This window comes from Hemitrygon akajei, chromosome 3, assembly GCF_048418815.1.
Source record: "Hemitrygon akajei chromosome 3, sHemAka1.3, whole genome shotgun sequence".
NCBI lineage: Eukaryota > Metazoa > Chordata > Chondrichthyes > Myliobatiformes > Dasyatidae > Hemitrygon > Hemitrygon akajei.
In genome coordinates this window covers 69,720,705-69,740,085 of record NC_133126.1, presented here as the reverse complement: position 1 = coordinate 69,740,085, position 19,381 = coordinate 69,720,705, and the positions used below count along the sequence as shown (strand labels likewise).

Here is a 19,381-nt window from a genome sequence, read left to right as displayed (position 1 = left end):
TTCCTCAAGGTGAACATCACCACAGCTTATCCTGGTCCAACCAAGTTGAAGCAACAGTCAAAAAAGTTCACCAGCATCTCTAGTTCCTCAGGAAGCAAATAAATTTAGCATGTCCCCTTTGACCCTTATATTTGTGCATGCTTGGAGGCCGAATTCCAAGACCTTTACACATTCAAGAAAGCTCATGAGGGGATAGCCTGAACCTGTGTTGAGACCAATGACCTCTACCAATGTTCTTAATGCAGCACACTGCCATCTAATAATAAAAAGATCACAGGAAGAGTTCAGAAAATGAGGCCCACTTCACATATTGTGGAATGGACCTTTTCATCACTGATGATCAAATTCACTGCTACCTTTACAGTGTCAGCAGAGCCTTTCTTATTTGCCCGTCTAAAAAGACAAAGCAGTTTGATGTGGAACAGATGCTCATCAATGGCATTTATTTCATTATCTGTAAAAAGCAGATACTAGACTTTTCAAACTTAAGCAAACTGCATAAAACAGAAGCAAAAAACTAATATGGAGGCACGTTCAAGTGAGGGAAAAAGGTCATCCGCCAAGATCAAAGCATTAACATTTGGTGTTTAATCCATTACAAGTGTGCTTAAACAAAACACAATTAAGCTCCAGAGATGGCTTCTCATCATTGGTAAGGTTAAATAAGAAAACTGTCTGCCCCTTAAGTTTTCAATTTCTATTTAGCAAGCAGCTCTCACAATGATTAGCATGGCTGTCAAATATTCTGAGGAAGAGGCAAATAGCGCAGCAAAATGACACTAAAAAATATCACCATCTTCCAGAACAAAATTAATCAAGTTATTAATAACTGCAGGTTTCAACTGTGAATTTCCAAATCCTCAAAAGATTTTTTAAAGTATTTTCATACTTACGAAAGAAAACAGGCTACAGTGAAGAATGTCTTTTCAAACCCCAGTTGTAATCCAAGAACCCAGTGCAACAAAACTGACTTTCTCAGAAACAAAAATGCGAGTCACTTCAAGCAAGAATCACTATAAACAGTTTGCACTGGGTTGCCTAATTCACCTCAGAAAAGTAGAATACCACAAGACTCTTGTCTGAAGGCTATGATTAATGCATTTCAAGAATACTGTCTAAAGTCTAACGGGTGTAGTCCAATCATAAATACTGCGCGCACACACACACAGGGACAGGTTCTACTGCATTAATAAAATTCTGCAGCGTTAGTACCTCTAAAATTTCACAGGTTACCAGTTCATCAGCCGAGCCTTTGTTTTATTTCAAGTCAATATATAAAATAAAGCCAACAACATTAACAAAATAGACACTAAAATCCCCCCTGGATGCTGGTGATGATATCAAACCTTATTTTTTAAATTAATGCTTTATATATGGTAATTCTACTGAACCACGCAAGTTCTGGGAAAATAATGACAGGACCATGTGCAAAAGTGCTGCTGTCCAAAACCTGACAGCATCTTCCTGCTTCAAGTTTTAAAAAAGGAAAGGAAGAAAATAAACATCAAATGTAACTCCCTCTATACAATCAATCCTAGTGCAGGTTCATTTGTGTCAGCTGTGGATCAGTACAAGTGCCCCAACCAAGCCAGGAGGTAGTAGATTCAAATTCTACTTGAGAGACTTTATGGAGGCTGACATTCCAGTGCGGTGCTGATTTAAGAACATTGGAATAGGAGCCAGCCACACAGCCAATTGAACTGAGCCCATCATTCAATAGGATCACAGCTGATCTGCATTGTAATCCTATATAAGCTATGTTCAAACTCCTTGCCTCAAAATCTATCAAGTTCACAAAACCAGAATTTCAGGGGAAACTACAGCACTAGGAGGTCCAATACATTTTGTTGCACTTCTGTGAATGCCTGCAAGAAAATGAATCTCAGGATAGTATATGGTGACATACACATGCTCTGTTAATATATTTCCTTTGGACTTTGGAAACTAGCCACTCAGACTAATCTCCATATGAACATAATTTAATTACCCTTAGGTGCAATCATAGAAAATCTAGGCAAAAACAAACACAAGAGATGAGAGGCATTGATCGTGTGGATAATCAGAGGCTTTTTCCCGGGGCTGAAATGGTTGCTACAAGAGGACACAGGTTTAAGGTGCTGGGGAGTAGGTACAGAGGAGATGTCAGGGGTAAGTTTTTTTTTTAACTCAGAGAGTGGTGAGTGCGTGGAATCGGCTGCCAGCAACAGCGGTGGAGGCGGATACGATAGGGTCTTTTAGATAGGTACATGGAACTTAGTAGAGGGCTTTAGGTAACCTAATAATTTGGCACGTTCGGCACAACTTTGTGTGCCAAAGAGCCTGTATTATACTCTAGGTTTTCTATGTTTCTATGAGAACAAAAGGAAAGGAGCAGATGATTGATGGATAGGGCAAGACGAAGTACGGGAGGAGGTTCCTCTGGATCAGGGGCATAAACTTAAGCCTAAAGATCAAAAAGGTCAGTCTTCACTCTGTAAGTACAGTCAAACTGCGATAATCCAACACACCTGGGACATGGGTAGTATAGAACTAGCGTATTTGTCACCATTAGATGCAAGCACTTTTATTTCTTTATATATTAAATGGTAGTGTAATAACTTTTTCCAGCAAGCCCACTGAGATTAAAGGGAATGCAAAATATACAAACATGGCAGTGTGCTAAATACATTGTTCAAACAAAAAAAGAGGAAGAAGTGATAATAAATAAGCAATAAATAAAGAGAACATAAGATGAAAAGTCCTTGAAAGAGTCCATGGTTCAGTGATGGGGTGAGTGAAGCCATCCCCTCTGGTTCAAGAGCCTGATGGTTGAGGGGTAATAACTGATCTTGAACCTGGTGGCATGGATCCTGAGGCTCCTGTACCTCCTTCCTGATGGTAGCAGCAAGAAGGCATGACCTGCATGGCAATGGTCTTTGATAATGAATGCTGCTTTCATGCGACAGCACTCCATGTAAATATGCTCAATGGTTGGGGGGGGGAGGGGGTTTACCCATGATGGAGTGGGCTGAATCCAGTACTTTTAGTAAGCTTTTCTGTTCAATTATATTGTTACTTCCATACCAGCCCGTGATGCAGCCAGTCAATACTCTCTCCACCGCACATCTATAGAAGTTTAGCAAAGTTTCAGACAATGTGCCAAATTTTCACATACTTCTAAGTAGGGGTGCTGCTGTGCTTTCTTCATAATGGCACTTCCGTGCTGGACCCAGAACAGATCTTCTGAAATTATAACACCAAGGAATTTAAAGTTGCTGACTCTCTCCACCTCTGATTCCCAGATCAGGGCTGGCTCATGAAACTTTAGTTTCCTCCTCTTAAAGTCAATAATCAGCTCTTCACTTTCCTCACATTGAATGGGAGGCTGTTGCTGTGGCACCACTCAGCCAGGTTTTCAATCTTCCTCCTACATGCTGATTCGCCACAATCTTTCGTTCGACCAACAAAAGTCATCAGCAAATCCAAAATGACATTGGAGTTGTGCTTAACCTAAAAGTCACAAGTAGAAAGTGAGCAGAGCAGGGGGCTAAGTACACAGCCTTGAGGTTGTGGAAATGTCATTGCCAATCTGAACTGACTAGTCTGCAAGTGAGGAAATCAAGGATCCAATTGCACAAGGAGATAGAGGACTAGGGTTTGAAACTTATCAAATAGTTTTGAGGGGATGATAATACTGAATGCAAAGCTGTAATCAATTAAAAATATCCTGATATATGTATCTTCACTGTCCAGATGTTCCAGAGTTGAGTGAAGAGCCAATGAAATGGCATCTGCTGTTGACATGTTGTGATGGTAAGTAAACTGGAGTGGATCTAAGTTGCTTCTCAAGCAGGTGATGTGTTTCATCACCATCCTCTCAAAGCACTCCATCACAATGGATGTAAGAACTACTGGACAATAGTCACTGAGGCAGGTTCTTAGGCAACAGTGTAACTGAAGCCTGCTTGAAGCAGATGGGCACCTCAGTGTGCTGACGCAAGAGATTAAAGATATCAGTGAACACTACAGGCAGATGTTCAGCACAGGTCTTTCATACTCGTCTAGGCATCCCGTCTACGCAGGATGCTTTCTGTGGATTTACCCTCATGATGGCCCCAGAGACTGCAATCATAGGGTCATCAGGGAGCAGTGAATGTTCCTGAAGATGCTTCCATCTTTTGATGGTGAAAGCAAATATAAAAGGCATTGAACACACCTAGGGCAAAACCTAAGTCGATTGGTTTCAATGTGTAGGAAGTGATAGCATTCAAGCCCAGCCAAGGCTATCAAGCATCCTTTGTGATAAGTTTGGTCCAGAATTGCCATTTCACATGTGAGGTGGCTTTCCAGAGATTGTATCTGGACCTCATGTCCTACTTGGTCACCAGAACTGAATGCAACTGATCTCATGGGAGGCCTCATGGTTCATCCAGAGCTTCCCCTTGGGGAAGACTTTGAATGATTTTGTGGGTACACGCTCATCTGCAACTGTTTTTAGTCATGTCCGTGACAACCATGGTATATTCGCTCAGATCCTCAGATTAATCCTTGAACATAGCCTCATCCACTAACTTGAAGCCAACCCATAGCCGCTCCTTTGCCTCCCACAACCACCCCTTTATTGTCCTTTTGGACCCTTGCTCTTTAGCCTCTGCTGAGATGCAGGTGAAAGGAGGACAGCCAAATGATTTTGGTCTAGGATTGAACTGTAAGTATTCCTTAGGGTGATATAACAGCGGCTGAGTCAGTTCGGACCCCTGGTGCTGCAGGTGATATGTTGATGATAACTGGGCAAAGATTTCTTCAAACAAGTCTGACTGAAGTCCCTGACAATCATTTGAAAGGTGTCGTGGTGGGCTGTTGCTTGTTTGTTTGTGATGACGGCACTCAGTACCTTGAGTAGCTGCTTGACATCGACCTTTGGTGTTACATGAACTGCAGTCAGGGTCACAGAGGAGATCCCTCTTGGTAAGTAGAACTGTCGGCACTTAATCATTAGACATTCCAATTTGGGGGAACAAGAATGCAAGAAGACTGCTGTGTCCGAGCACCACAAAGTTTGCCAAGAAACACAGACCTCACCATTTGCCCTCTCCGAATCAGCAGTCCATCCTTTATATCGAGAAGCCCTTGGGTCTGGTTGCCAAATCCAGCATGTCCAGAGGGAACCATAACTATGTGAAATACAGAATGCTGTAATTCCTCATTTCCTTCCGATGGATCAATCTTGCCTTTGGGTCCTTAATCTTATTCTTCAGCAACTAGACATTTGCTAACAAGATACTGGGTAAAGGAAGTTTCATAGCCCGGCATTTTAGTCTGGCTTGTAGTTCTCCCCCCCACTTCTCTTATGGTCATGACAATGTACCTTCTTCCACTTAAAAGGTGCTGTACCTGCATTCCTAAGAGTTAAAGTGCAGAGAATTCTATAGAATCCTAACGCTCTGGCTAAGGAAACTCATTTTTTCTAAAGGGACATCCTTCTATTCTGAGGCCTTGCTCTGTGGTCCTGGGCTTCCCCACAATAGGAAATATCTTCTCCACATCCACTCTATCTAGGCCTTTCAATATTCGAGAGACTCCACTAGATACCCACTCATTCTTTTAAACTCCAGCGGGTACATAGTGTGCAAAAGACAACAAACTGTGTAAATACAAAAGAGGAAGAAATAATAATGAATGACACAGAAGTAACAAGCAATGAACATCAAGAACATGAAATGAAGAGTCTTTGAAAGTGACTCCATAGGTTATGGGAACATTTTAGTGATGGGGTGAGTAAAGTTATCCCCTCTAGTTCAAGAGCCTGATAGTTGAGGGGTAATAACTGTTCCTGAACCTGGTGGTGTGGATCCCAAGGCTCCTGTACCTCCTTCCTGATGGTAGCAGCAAGGAGAAGGTATGGCCTGGATGGCAAAGGTCTTTGATGAAAACTGCTTTCACATGACAGCACCTGATGTAAATATGCTCAGAGGTGGGGAGGGATTTACCCATTTAGAGTAAGCTGTACTTCTTGTAGGCTTTTCCATGCAAGGACATTGGTGTTTCCATACCGAGCCATGATGCAGCTAGTTAATACCCACTTCACTGCACATCTACAGAAGTATAGCAAAGATTCACCCCCCCCCCATTCTTTAAACTACAGGCCCAGAGCCATCAAAGCCATCCTTCATTGCAGGATATTTTTTGTGCCATTAAATCAAAAGATATTGAACAAAAGCTCTTTCTGGTGTCAAGTGTACATCAAATATCTCAAGGCAAGATTTCAAAAATTGCAGAATGGAGTTATCTCTTCTGCTGACGAACATATCTGTCAATCAACATAAATGACACTGAATATGTGGTTATAATCAGAGTGTTGTTTAATGAAACTGGCTGCTGTTCAACATGACCAGCCTTCCTAAATACAATGACCTTAAAGCAAAGTTCAACAGAATGGGAACAATATATTAACAAAAAAAATTATTTGCACCATAAATTGCCAAATGTGATCAACAGAAAAATTACCCTGAATAACTTATTCTTTGAACCTTCAACAGTAGTAGGATGTAGAGACATAAATATGAAAAAAGAAAAAAATATTTCCCAACTAAAATAAACATACAATGTTGAACCAAAGACTTGCCTTTCACAATATTTTGGTTTTAGATATTATACTTGTCTTTAAACAATGACATATTTTTGGAGTCAATTCCTTACATTCTTCCAAACGGCATAACTATCTGTAACAGACTACCAACAGCTCACATTTTTGTTTCTTTAAAAAGGACTTTAACCTGGCAATAAATATAAAGACATCTCTAGGAAGTTCTTTGAAGCACTGTGGAATACCACTGTCAATTTATTCCACTATACCACTGAAGACATTCAATTAATCTATCACTATTTGGATAGTAACCAAGTTTACAATGGCCACACTCCAACTTACTATTCAAAACATTATTCTAAAAACAATGTCCTGCAAGGCATCAGTGCTTGATTTAAAAAAAGGCTAAATGATATAAGAATAACTAGTAGGAATGCAACAGATTAACATTTTTCTCAAATTCTCTTTCCCAAACTAAATTCACGATTATGTTCCAGACTTTGTGCCAAACTTTGCCAAACCCATAAACACTTGGGTTAATACTCCATAAATATTGAATAGCAACTATGCACAGAGGCAGTTGCAAAGTTAAATGATCACTAGGGGGTGGAGCTTAGGAGATAATGGCGCCTAACGGCGACTCCTTTCCTCGCATCTTTGGAAACAGCTCTATTTCTATCCCTATTTTTCCCTTTCAGGGTTCTTTTGGAGACCCTGACCTGGAGTTACACACTGACTTCGGTTCTTTGTGGGAATGGGACCCGCTCTTGGGGTCTCACGACTGGCCGCTATTCGATATGCCAGGGATGCCGCCTAGAAGATTAACGTGCCTTCGGAGTTTTGGGATTTTGTGACTCTGGAGGTGGGCGGACTCGAGGTCCGTAAATCGGCAGGAAATTGGTGTGCCATGAGAGACGGATGATCAAAAGCAGCAAGCTGGCTGTGTGCACAGAGACCCGAGTTCTTTGGGCACAAAGCTAAAAAAAAAAAACGCTGCAACAGACTTTTATCATAAATCAGTGAGTTGTTTATCATGCCTCCACTCTCGCTGTGAAACAGAGACATCTCTTTTTCCGTTATCAGGGAGAGAGAGCCTGTGGTAGGTTAAATTACTGGGTGAACAAGCAGTCTTTGAGGTACTGCAAGTCCGTGTCTTTATTGGTGCTTGGCTATATACTTGAGTGCTCACTGGGTGGGGGGGGGGGGGGGGGAAGTGCTGATGCTTTTTTTGCTGGTGGGGGAGGGGGGATAGTTGCTTTGCTGCTGCTTATGTGTGGGGGGGAGCTTTGGAGTTCTAACATTTAAATGTCATTCATTCTTTGGGGCACTCCTCTGTTTTTGTGGATGGTTGCGAAGAAAAAGAATTTCAGGATGTATATTGTGTACACTTCTCTGACATTAAATGTACCTTTGAAACAATATCTGGTAAAACAGTTTCCATTCATCAACAAGATTCAAATGCACATGCCAAATTAATAGAAACAAACCAAACAAAGTGGATAATCGGTCCAACAGTTTGTACGGATGCACCAAGCACAATACATGGCATCAGTCTTCACATACGTTTTCTTTCATTTGCTTTGTGGGTAACAAACTGCAGTCATTTATCAACTATCCTACAGTACATGAACAACTTGAAAGCAAATTAACCATCATTAAAATGGTCGGTGTTAGCACGATCAATTTTCAAACTCAAAAGCCAACAACCCCAATAAAACCACGATCACATAACAGTAACTGTTAAGCAAACCAATATCCATATTGTATAAGGAATCAACATTAAAACAGTTTTATGCCTTTAACAGCCAATGGGTGCATAAAGCTCACACAAGAACAGATACAAAGGAGTGGATGCTCAAATAGATTGAGTCAAAAATAGTCAATAGAAAAATTAGTGCAGTTTCTAAGTCCTTTGGGCAAATGTGCCTGAATACCTGCTACAATTTAAGAAATTTTTTTGCACTATACTGTAGCGAGTTTGGAGAGGGCAGAGCCAGCTGCCTGAAGGTTGTTCAGATAAGCAGCCATTTGTAGATTGTGAGTTTAAGTAACAATGCCCTCCCCCAAAGGCAGCACCAACACCAAATTCATAAATGAAGTTTCCACTACAAGATCCGCATTTTTATAAAACAGAAGTTTTATCAAGTGCATTAAATATCAATGCAGTGTAATAAAATCGGTAGCATCTTTATGTAAAGGTGTCAGTACTACAGATTTGGCAGGTAGACTTCCTTCTTTTTCATGAAATCCCATTTTGGGATAACCAAATTAAAGGAAAAATGCTGTTACTCACCCCACACATTATTGAAAGGTTTAAAAAAGCGATGATCTATGTTGACAGATTTAAGATACCCCCAAATAATATTCCCTACACTAGGGCGATATCCATATCCTTCAATTCGGTGGGTAAGTATCATGCAACATTTGAAAATCCACGGGCTTCCGAATGAATGAATGACAACGGCAGAGTCATCTTTTACATTAAGTATAGCTCAATTTTAAACTGTATTAAGGTTTATATAAATACACACACTGGTTCTGATGTACTCAGGTTTTATTGTGTTAATCAGCAGGGAAAGTGTGCAATTTGACAGATCACGTGCACACACGCGGGCTTTCGTTTGAAGTGACAACCAAGGCTGTGATGAGACTGGGAAACTTGCAGTACTTCCAGAGGTGCCCTGTGACAAGGAATGCAAGGTATGCGGCTCACTAACGACCGACTTCGAAAGGGAAAGGCTGATTAACAAAACCTTTCATCTAATTATCAGAAAACTCAAACACCAGACTCCCCGTCAACTCGAACTTCAACTAGAAACTAATTTCCGCAACACTGTTCACATGATAATTTACTGCACCGGCTCAAACTAATTTCTTCCGCGCACTCCTGAAGACAGCTGTCCGCCCCCACCTCGATATCTAGTGTTACCTGTTAAACTGTTCTCGGAGGACTGGGCGAGTCTGCTGCTCAGGGTCCTTCAGATCCCGAGAAACAGGAGGTCCGCTACCGAGAAGAGAGAATCCATTTCCAATCCGTCTGCCTTTAAAACACAAAAAGCCTCGCAAGAGCCAGTGGACAACTTGCAGCATTCGCCCTTCTGACTTACCAGTCCAAGACAAGTTCTGTTCGCACTGACTTTTGCTCTGGTGACGGTAAGTGACCAGAAACTGCAGTGGCAGTCTGCAACTGACCAGCCTCGTACACGCCCGCCTCTCCCTCAGAAGCTCACCACCTACCCGCTGGTTCGTCCGCAGGTGTGCAAACAAACTTAATCGCGCACGGCTTTGTCCTTGCTCGAGCAGCCCGTGTCCATGGAGTCCGGGCTGGGCTGAACTGGTCTGGTCTGGGCAGGGCAGGGCAGGGTCGTCACTTGCTAAAAGAGGCTGGACGGCTCGGAGCAACAGCTCTCCGCCTCTCGCACACACTCCACTGCATCGCCCGGGCGGCGCTGCCTCCCCGCCGCTCCGCTACCCTGCCTGCTCGCCCTGTCAGTCAACCAATCCGCACATGCGCTCCGCGCCTCCACCCACTCCCACCGGCCCGCGCGCTCCTCCTTCCCGCCCTTGCTGATTGGACCGTGCGCAGTCCATCAATGCGGGAGGCGGGTCAAGCTTCACTCTCCAGAGCCTGAAACTTCTCTTAAGTCGGTGTCTCACCGCTGCAATATATTTTTTTTAAAAAAAAGTCCAGCAGTTTTATTTGTTGCTTGCCGTCAGTAATCGACCCTGCAATGTGGTCATCCGGTCAAAACTCGTCACACAAGTTTAAGCGTTTGCAATGTTTACAAGAATGTGGTAAACCGCTTCGCTGATATTAAACGAACTTTGTGTCTCCAGTAAAGAAAACTTCGGTTGCATGGCAAACTCCAGCCTCATGCACCGCAGACTGAGCATGGGATATTTTATGTAAATAACAACCGAACCAACAGTGAGGAACACGTCAAATGAAAGCGTGAAATCGATGTTGCAAACATTTACGTGTTACACAAGATTCATCGAATCAGCAAGCAGACATTTGGGGAAAAGGAGGTCCACTTTTGATCATACCTATGAAGCAAGCTGTCCACCCGCCCTTGTAATATAGATCAAAAGAGAGTGGGAGTACGTACTTGTCCTCGCTGCAAAGTTTATTCACGCATAAAAACCACCTGATCGGTCATTTATCTCACTGATTATGAGACGAAACCGTATAGCAATTAACCTCTGTTCATTTTTACTGTATTACTGATTATAACTAGGTAGAGTGAATAGCTAATGATTGTTAGTCCTGGAAAAGGGCACTAGGACATAGAAGGTTACATACTAAATGCTAGCAAATGGGATAAATAAAAGATGGGACACTTTATTCCTTTCCACAGATGCTGTATGACCTGCTGAGTTCTTCCAGTACGGCTGCTAATATAGATGCATGCTGGGTCTATTTCCGTGTTGTATGACGCTATATTTTGGTAATCAAGTTTGATATGTTCTCAGTTTTGTTATATGTGGTTCAGGTAAGACCCTTTTTGTTTCAAGGGCACCGGAATAGTCCCCAAATTTCATTTCAAAACACATGTCCACAATTTAGTGGCATACAAAAGTTTGGGCACCCCTGTTCAAAATCGCTGTTACTGTGATTAGTTAAGTGAGTAGAAGCTGAACTGATCTCCAAAAGTCATAAAGTAAAAGATGAAACATTCTTTTCAACATTTTAAGCAAGATTAGTGCATTATTTTTATTTTGTACTATTTCAGAGTGAAAAGAAAGAAAGGAGCACCATGCAAAAGTTTGGGCACCCTAAGAGATTTGAGCTCTCAGATAACGTTTACCAATGTCTCAGACCTTAATTAGCTTGTTAGGGCTATGGCTTGTTCACAGTCATCATTAGGAAAGGCCAGTTGATGCAAATTTCAAACCTTGTCCCAACAATCAGCGGCCGTGGGCTCCTCTAAGCAGCTGCCTAGCACTCTGAAAATTAAAATAAATGATGCTCACAAAGCAGGAGAAGGCTATAAGAAGATAGCAAAGGGTTTTCAGGTAGCAATTTCCTCAGTTTGTCATGTAATTAAGAAATAGCAGTTAACAGGAACAGTGGAGGACAAGTTGATGTCTGGAAGACCAAGAAAATTTTCTGAGAGAACTGCTCATAGGATTGCTAGAAAGGCAAATCAAAAGCTCCATTTGACTGCAAAAGACCTTCAGGAAGATTTAGCAGACTCTGGAGTGGTGGTGCACTGTTCTACCGTGCAGTGACACCTGCACAAATATGACCTACATGGAAGAGTCATCAGAAGAAAACCTTTCCTGCATCCTCACCACAAAATTCAGCATCAGAAGTTTGCAAAGGAACATCTAAACAAGCCTGATGCATTTTGGAAACAAGTCCTGTGGACTGATGAAGTTAAAATAGAACGTTTTGGCCACAATGAGCAAAGGTATGTTTGGAGAAAAAAGGGTGCAGAATTTCATGAAAAGAACACCTCTCCAATTGTTAAGCATGAGGGTGGATCGATCATGCTTTGGGCTTGTGTTGCAGCCAGTGGCACGGGGAACATTTCACTGATAGAGGGAAGAATGAATTCAATTAAATACCAGCAAATTCTGGAAGCAAACCACAACATCTGTAAAAATAAAGCTGAAGATGAAAAGAGGATGGCTTCTACAACAGGGTAATGATCCGAAACACACCTCAAAATCCACGATGGACTACCTCAAGAGGCGCAAGCTGAAGGTTTTGTCATGGCCCTCACAGTCCCCTGACTTAAACATCGAGAATCTGTGGATGGACCTCAAAAGAGCAATGCATGCAAGGTGGCTCAAGAATCTCACAGAACTTTATGCCTTTTGGAAATCAGGTCATCTTTTACTCGCTTAGCTATTCATGGTAACAGAAATTTTGACCAGGGTGCCCAAAGTTTTGCGTGCCACTGTATAAAATCTCCAAAGAAAGCTGATAAATCTACCCAACATAGCACTCATTGTTGCCTATGGTTGAATCAAGGTTAGTCATAGAGCATGGGTACACTAATAGCTGGTGTCACCACCAGCAGCGTGAGTACCTACCTCTGGTGTTGTAAATGATGGTTCTGGTCATGTCACAGAACCTATTCCTCACAGAAGAAAAAACTTGTAATCACAATGCCTTTGACCACACAGGTTGTGGACGCACAGAGTGCAGCAGTAGAACAATTCAGAGATCAAGAGATTTCTGCAGTGTGGAAATCGAGGATAGTGTTGGGTTTCCAAACACCTAGTTGTAAATAAAAGACGACAAACTTTTTTGAAGAACATAAACAGTGCGTGGCAATTTTCTTGAAGCTCCTCATTTCAAATTGATGAATAATATTCTGTTTGAAACATGCAACAGTAGCCTGCATTGTACAGTACCTTGAACTCAAAGAAAGGTGTATCAATGAACCGTTAAAAACAATGAGTACAAAATCAAAGAAAATCTGGTAAGAGTAACCTAAGCTTGCTTGCTCCTGAATGTATAGAGGAAGATGGGAACTAGAATGATGTTTTCTCAATTAAAGAAAAATGGAGCACTAAGTTTGGGAGGGGGGGGGAACTGTTAGATTGATCTTTGGAGCAGGTTAAAAGATCAACACAGCATCATGGGCCAATGGCCTCTATGGCTGGATGTTCTATGTTCTGTGAATAATGAGATGATCAGCGGAAAGTAAGGTCATTCAGGCAGGCAAAGGGAGGATGGAATCAGGAAAGGTGGGTTTGAGGAGGTATTTCTTTAGCCAGAGGGAGGTGAATCTGTGGAATTCATTGCTACTGATGGCTTTGGAGGCCAAGTCATTTGAGTATAATTAAAGCAGTGTTTGACAGGTTCTTGATTAGTAATCATGTAGAAGGTTACGGGTAGAAGGCAGGAGAATGGGGCTGAGAGGGATAATAAATCAGCCATGATACGATTGAATGGTAGAGAAGACTCAATGGGTTGAATTCTGCTCCTATATGTTATGATCTTATAAGTTCTTGAGGGGAAATATAGAGTTGTGGGAAGATATAAGATTGTAGACACAAGGACAAGTATTTCAAATTTTAGTTTGAAAATTCTAACCCACTCTAGGTTAACAAGAACTGAGGTACTGGGTAGGCAGACGGATGCAGTATACAGTACTGTTTTCAGTAGGCTGCATAGTGGATTGCCAGGAAAATGTGAAGGTCATTACAAAGTAAAGTGGTGCAGTTGCTGGAAATGGGGGAGCTTGATAGCGTAGCAGTTAGCATAACACTTTACAGAGCCAGCAATCCATGTTCAATTCCCACTGCTGTCTGTAGTTTGCATGTTCTCTCAGTGACAGTATGGTTTCCTCTGGGTGCTCCAATTTCCCCTCACATTCCAAAGACATATGTGTTATAATTAGTAAGCTGTAGCCATGCTGTGTTGGTACCAAAAGCTTGGTGACACTTGTGAGCTGCCCACAGCATATCCTTGGACTATGTTGGTCATTAATACAAATGACTCATTTCACTATGTTTCGATGGACACGTGACAAAAAAGATAATCTTTATCTTTAAAATATACTTTATTTAGAGAAAGTGAGTTATTTCTGCAGGCTTGTATCTTCAGATTATACATCCTGTTAATGGACTTTGCTTTCAGTGGAAGTAGTTTCCATTTTCCATCTACATCCCAAAAACCAGTCAAACCATCTCTTTACTTTCTAAATTCTGTGAAACTTAAACTTCTGAGTTTAGTTATTTTGATAAATTTATGTTGCACTCATACAGAAGTCAATATATTCTGCCTTAGGTCTTGGTCTAATCAATGCTCTAGCATAATTTCTGTCCCTTTGCACTCTATTATAAATGTTAGGACCAGCATTTCATTAGGTTCTTTGATATACTAGTGCATGACATTTTAATGATTCACGCTCATGGATGTATGCTCCTTGCATTTATAAACAATCTGTTCTATCCTTTTTGGGTCCTAAGAGCTGCCTCCTTTAAAATACTTCCGGTTACTTTCCCCAGCCATTCAATGTTTTCATACCTTTTTTAATTTCACTCCTTACAATGTCACCAATTTTTCCAATAATTATCAATTTTGGATCAAAATTGCTTTAACATCATCTAAATAATTTGTAAACAGAACTTCAAAATGATTTTTAGTCACTCTGCTTTTAGCCCTGGGTTCTTGCAAATCTCCCACCAATATACTAACTGAACTATAATTCTCTTTATTTTGGAAAACTAAGTAATCATGTGCAAATTTTCCCATCAAAAGACAGATTCTGAATTGAGAATTTCAAAGATTAAAATCGAGGGATCTACTTTTCTTTATAAAATACTGGCCACATTATCAGTGGTGATGTCTTTGGAAGGAGAGTTGAAGTGAGACCCTCTGTTCTATCAGGTGCACACAAAATATTGTGCACAATCTAAAAAAAAGGTCAAGAATTTCATTTGGCATTTTAGACAACATTTCTCACTTAGTCGATCATCAAATATCTGTACTGTTCCAAATCCAAATAAAATTGTATGAGGATTTCAACAATTCTGTGTCCACCTCCTACCCATATGCTCATATGCTATGCATTCCTGTCTGATTATCTGTCTTTTTATAAACTCCTAGCTGACAATCCCAACAAAAACTCTCTTATTTTAAATTCCATTGCCTACTTCACTTTTGGTATACAGAAGATGTGTTTTTTGATGGCAATCGTTCCCAGCAGGAAATTCTGAAGGAAATCCACTGCTAATTCTATCTTTTTCTCAAACTTTAAGTGCAAAGTGCAAGTGATTCCATGTGCTAGCAAACTGCAGTTCCAGTCCCACAACAATAAATAAAGGTACAAGATCAAAGCCAATAAGGTTTGGTGGTTGAAGATAAGAAAACTGGAAATACAAAGAATTACACATTAAATCAATGCTATTATAGTGTAACTTGCTGATGAAGCTGTTATTTCCTTTTGTGACCCAATTTACTGTTTCTCTTATTACACCCAGTTTACTTTATCCTTCATCTTTAAAAGGTTGAGAAATTCACAGATTTCAAATAATTAATATTATGCCAGATTAAACAGTTTGCACTGGTAATTTGCAGAGAATATTAGCAATGAAAACATAACCCATGATTCACTCTGTAGTATAACAAAGGTATATAAAAGATTGACTAATTAAATCAGTATTGAAATGCTTGATCAGAATACCAGGATAAGCAACCTATAGTTCATTAAAATGCAAAAAAAAAATAGAATTACACGTCATCTTTTAAGACAAGCTAAGTGACAAAATAATTAGCAAATTGTTCCACTCATGCTATTAATAAGAATGTAGGTCTGAGATTTCTGGAAGTTAGATTAGACATGCTGTTAAAAAAAATCAAATTTCTATTGTGATTCATTTCTGAGTGGCTTTCAACTCTTGAAATTATTTCATTTCTCATTTTAAAAATCCATGCTGTTTAATAAAATGTCAGCAAACAATTTTCAGTAAATTTCTAATTCTCAGTTGTAATTGAGTAATAAATCCTTGCCAATATTTTAATCCATTTGGCAGCAAGCAGTAAGTTTTTATAGTTGCATGCTTTTCCATTCCAATTATTCCTACAATTCCACTGAGGTCAGTGTGTGTGAGGAAGCAGCGGTTGTACCTTGAGGAACAAAGAGAAAGAGAAATAGTGGGGAAAAAACCATTTCAGGATGTACATTGTATACATTTCTCTGGCATTAGATGTACCTTTGAAACAAAATACATCTCTTGGATAGGTCCATAAAATCCGCTTTCCGAAATCCCTATTCTTCCAACCTCTCCCATTTTCAACAATGTTCTAGTGAGAGTGTTTTCCCTGACACATTCATTTTTACAACTTCCTCACTTTTCTATTCTCTCTCTGAATAATGCAATCAATTAGCATTGCTAATTTGTGGTTGTCCTCACTCACAGTGCAGGCAAGTCTCACTTCTCAGTTGCGTTCATTTCTTGACATATAAACAACTTCATCTAGTCATGTGACTATGAAGGCAAAAATAGACATCTGTGTACAAATAGCTATCAAACCTGGTCATCAGTACAGTGGCTTGTAAATCATGACATAAATTAAGGTAGTATCTACAACTTAGTGTGGCCAGAGCCACAGACCTTAATTCTGGACTACAGCCACCATAACCATTGCAATGGGTAACAGTCACAACCAAAAAACAACTTTATGCATGGTATGTTAACAACACATCAAAGTGAAGAAGAATGCATAAATACTATATATACTATACCTTCCCAGCCTCTTTTTCATCTATCTGTCACTCTCTCCCTCTCTCTCCCTCTCTTTCTCTCTCCCTCTCCCTCTCTTTCTCTCTCCCTCTCCCTCTCTTTCTCTCTCCCTCTCTCTCTCTCTCCCCCCTCTCCCTCTCTCTCTCCCTCTCTTTCTCTCCCTCTCGCCTCCCCCTCTGTCTTTCTCTTTCTCTCCCTCTCTCTCTCTTTCTCTCTCTCCCTCTCTCTCTCTATCCTTATCTCTCTGTGCCCCTCCCCCCTCAGCATGGGTTTAATCTGTTTCATTGCACCAGCAGGTCTTCAGTTAAGTTTCACTTTCAATCACTCTGTTCAAGGCTCTGGCTTCTGTTGCAAAGAGTACTCAAAATTCAAGCGGATCCCTTTGCTTAGAAAACATGATCCTCTGGGAGTTTGGAAAGGATGTGATTTTAATGCTGGTCCCAGGACATTGATTGAATATGTTTAGATACTGTGAATGGACAGCTAGAGAGAGCCTCAGCAGTGATAGCTGGTATCCTGAATCTATTACTGCGGGTGTTGCTTGCTTTCATTTTATTGTGGAACCTCTTCCTAACAGTGTGCCTGAAAAACAATCACAGTGAGATTCTGAAGGACTGTAATTTGAAAAAAAATAGTTCATTTTTAGATGCAATAAAAGACCTTGTTGCACACAAGTCACTCCTCTGTAGTATAAAACCAAAACAACGCAGATCTGGAAGATCCACAATACAGCCAGTGAGTCTATCAGCAATTATGGAGAATTAAACTGAATTAACTTGTCAGGCTGCTCTCCGATACTAAACATATTTTACATTGAACCAGTATTTTATAATAAATTAGAAGAACAGATTAAAGTCATAGAAGTGAAAATAATATTGTTTAAAAATAATTTCCCCCCAAAAAATTACAATATCGTATCAAGTTACATTTATCTTTGAAAAAATTCCTAATACATAATAGCTCGAAAAACATTTTCTTTTGGGAACTTGCACATTTTAGTCATTACTATAAAAATATGACTGTCAGCATCCTTGCAACATATTACAGTAGCACAGCTTTGCCTCATAAAGGCTCTTGTTGTTAGAAACACAATTAAAACCAGTTATTAAAGGTAATTACAACAAAGGCCAATGTTTTTGAAAAAATATTATGTACTTTTATTAATTATCTGAATGATTTTTACATTTTGGTAGCTAGGTTTTGATACTCATTTTGACTTTTTGATGGTAATTCCCATTACTTGTGTTCACACAAGAATACCCTAAGACTAATATACATGCAACAATGAAATAATGAGATAGCCTACTTCCTTCAAAATTCTTCCCAGCTTTTGCAATTACTATATTTTCAGAATACATCAATTGATATTTAATTCATGATTTAACAAGATAATTATGAATATATATATTAATTAATCCACACTAAAGTACTGAAATAATCCATTGGATGCAATTTAGTTCATCAGTTCATTGACGTCAAATTAAAAATCCCATACATTATTAAGTTAGTGCTCTGAAACTGAGCAGAACTTTCATTGCTTGGTGGCAGGGTGGATGATGGTTAGTGTATAGGTGAACGAGACTGATTAGAACAGGTTTAGTTGCATTCAGTGATCAGTTAGCTGAACTTATTTGAAATATCTATTGTGTGATTATTATGCTTGGTTTTAATATTTCTACATTAGGGAGATAAGATATCTTACTTCATGCCAGAAAAAACTGGGCTGATTGTGATCATTATGAAAACACGATTATTTAATGACCATGACTGAGAAATGAATATTCTACATCAATTAGTGTTCAGTCAGGACAGATAGAAAAACAGAAATTGGATCTGCAGGGTTGTTGATGATAGCTAAATAGTAACAAAATAGAAGCAGTGTGACTGAGAAGATTCATAACTGTGGTGATATCACAAGGTATTTTAAACACTTTCTAGATTGTTGCTCACAATATTAAGTAATAAGTGAGTGGAGCTTATAAAAAAATAATACAACAAGTATGCTTCCATAAAATATGTTTCCATACAACAATTATGTCTAGGCAAGTTTGCCTAAGGCATTTAGAACAGTTTGCCAGAGAAATCCATCACAGAAATAACCTAGACATAGGCTGATTTAGACCTTCCCTTGTGTAATGAGACAGGGTTAATTAATAATCTTCCAGGGATCCTCTTAATTGAATGCTCAAAGGAAAACTGATCCTATTGCAATGGGATTTTACTTTATTATTGGGTAAAATAAGTCAGAGTCTTAAACTTAACTAAAACCATTAAGATGGGTATGAGGGGAAATTAAAGACCTGCATGATTGTTATATTGACTCATTTTTCCTTCTCCACTCTCATTCTTTCAATGTTTCCTGTTTCGACTATGGCATCATGTATTACCATAACACAGGTACAATGGTAAGTAACCAGATTGATCCTCCAAACAGTCATAATGCTGGATGAATATACACTATAAAATATTTCCCATTTGGGACCAACAAAAATGTAAATAATATTATTGGATTAATTGGAAAGACTTATAATGTTGCCAAAAAGAAAAGCCAGCTGAAGTGATAGGGAGTTCAGACACCATTAGGCATTCTGTTTTGAAGTAAGTTATGAA

At 39.8% G+C, this 19,381-nt stretch overlaps 1 protein-coding gene across 3 annotated transcripts in view; it reads right to left on the bottom strand.

Annotated features, from left to right (window-relative positions):
* Window positions 1-10,068, bottom strand: part of stxbp6 (syntaxin binding protein 6 (amisyn)) — a 353,461-nt gene extending 343,393 nt beyond the window's left edge. Inside the window, exon 1 of one of the 3 annotated variants that reach the window (XM_073040088.1) lies at window positions 9,803-10,068. The gene's annotated coding sequence lies outside the window, so the exon portion shown is untranslated. The other 2 variants (XM_073040089.1, XM_073040087.1) reach the window with 2 other exon arrangements.
* Between the last annotated feature and the right edge of the window lie 9,313 nt (window positions 10,069-19,381).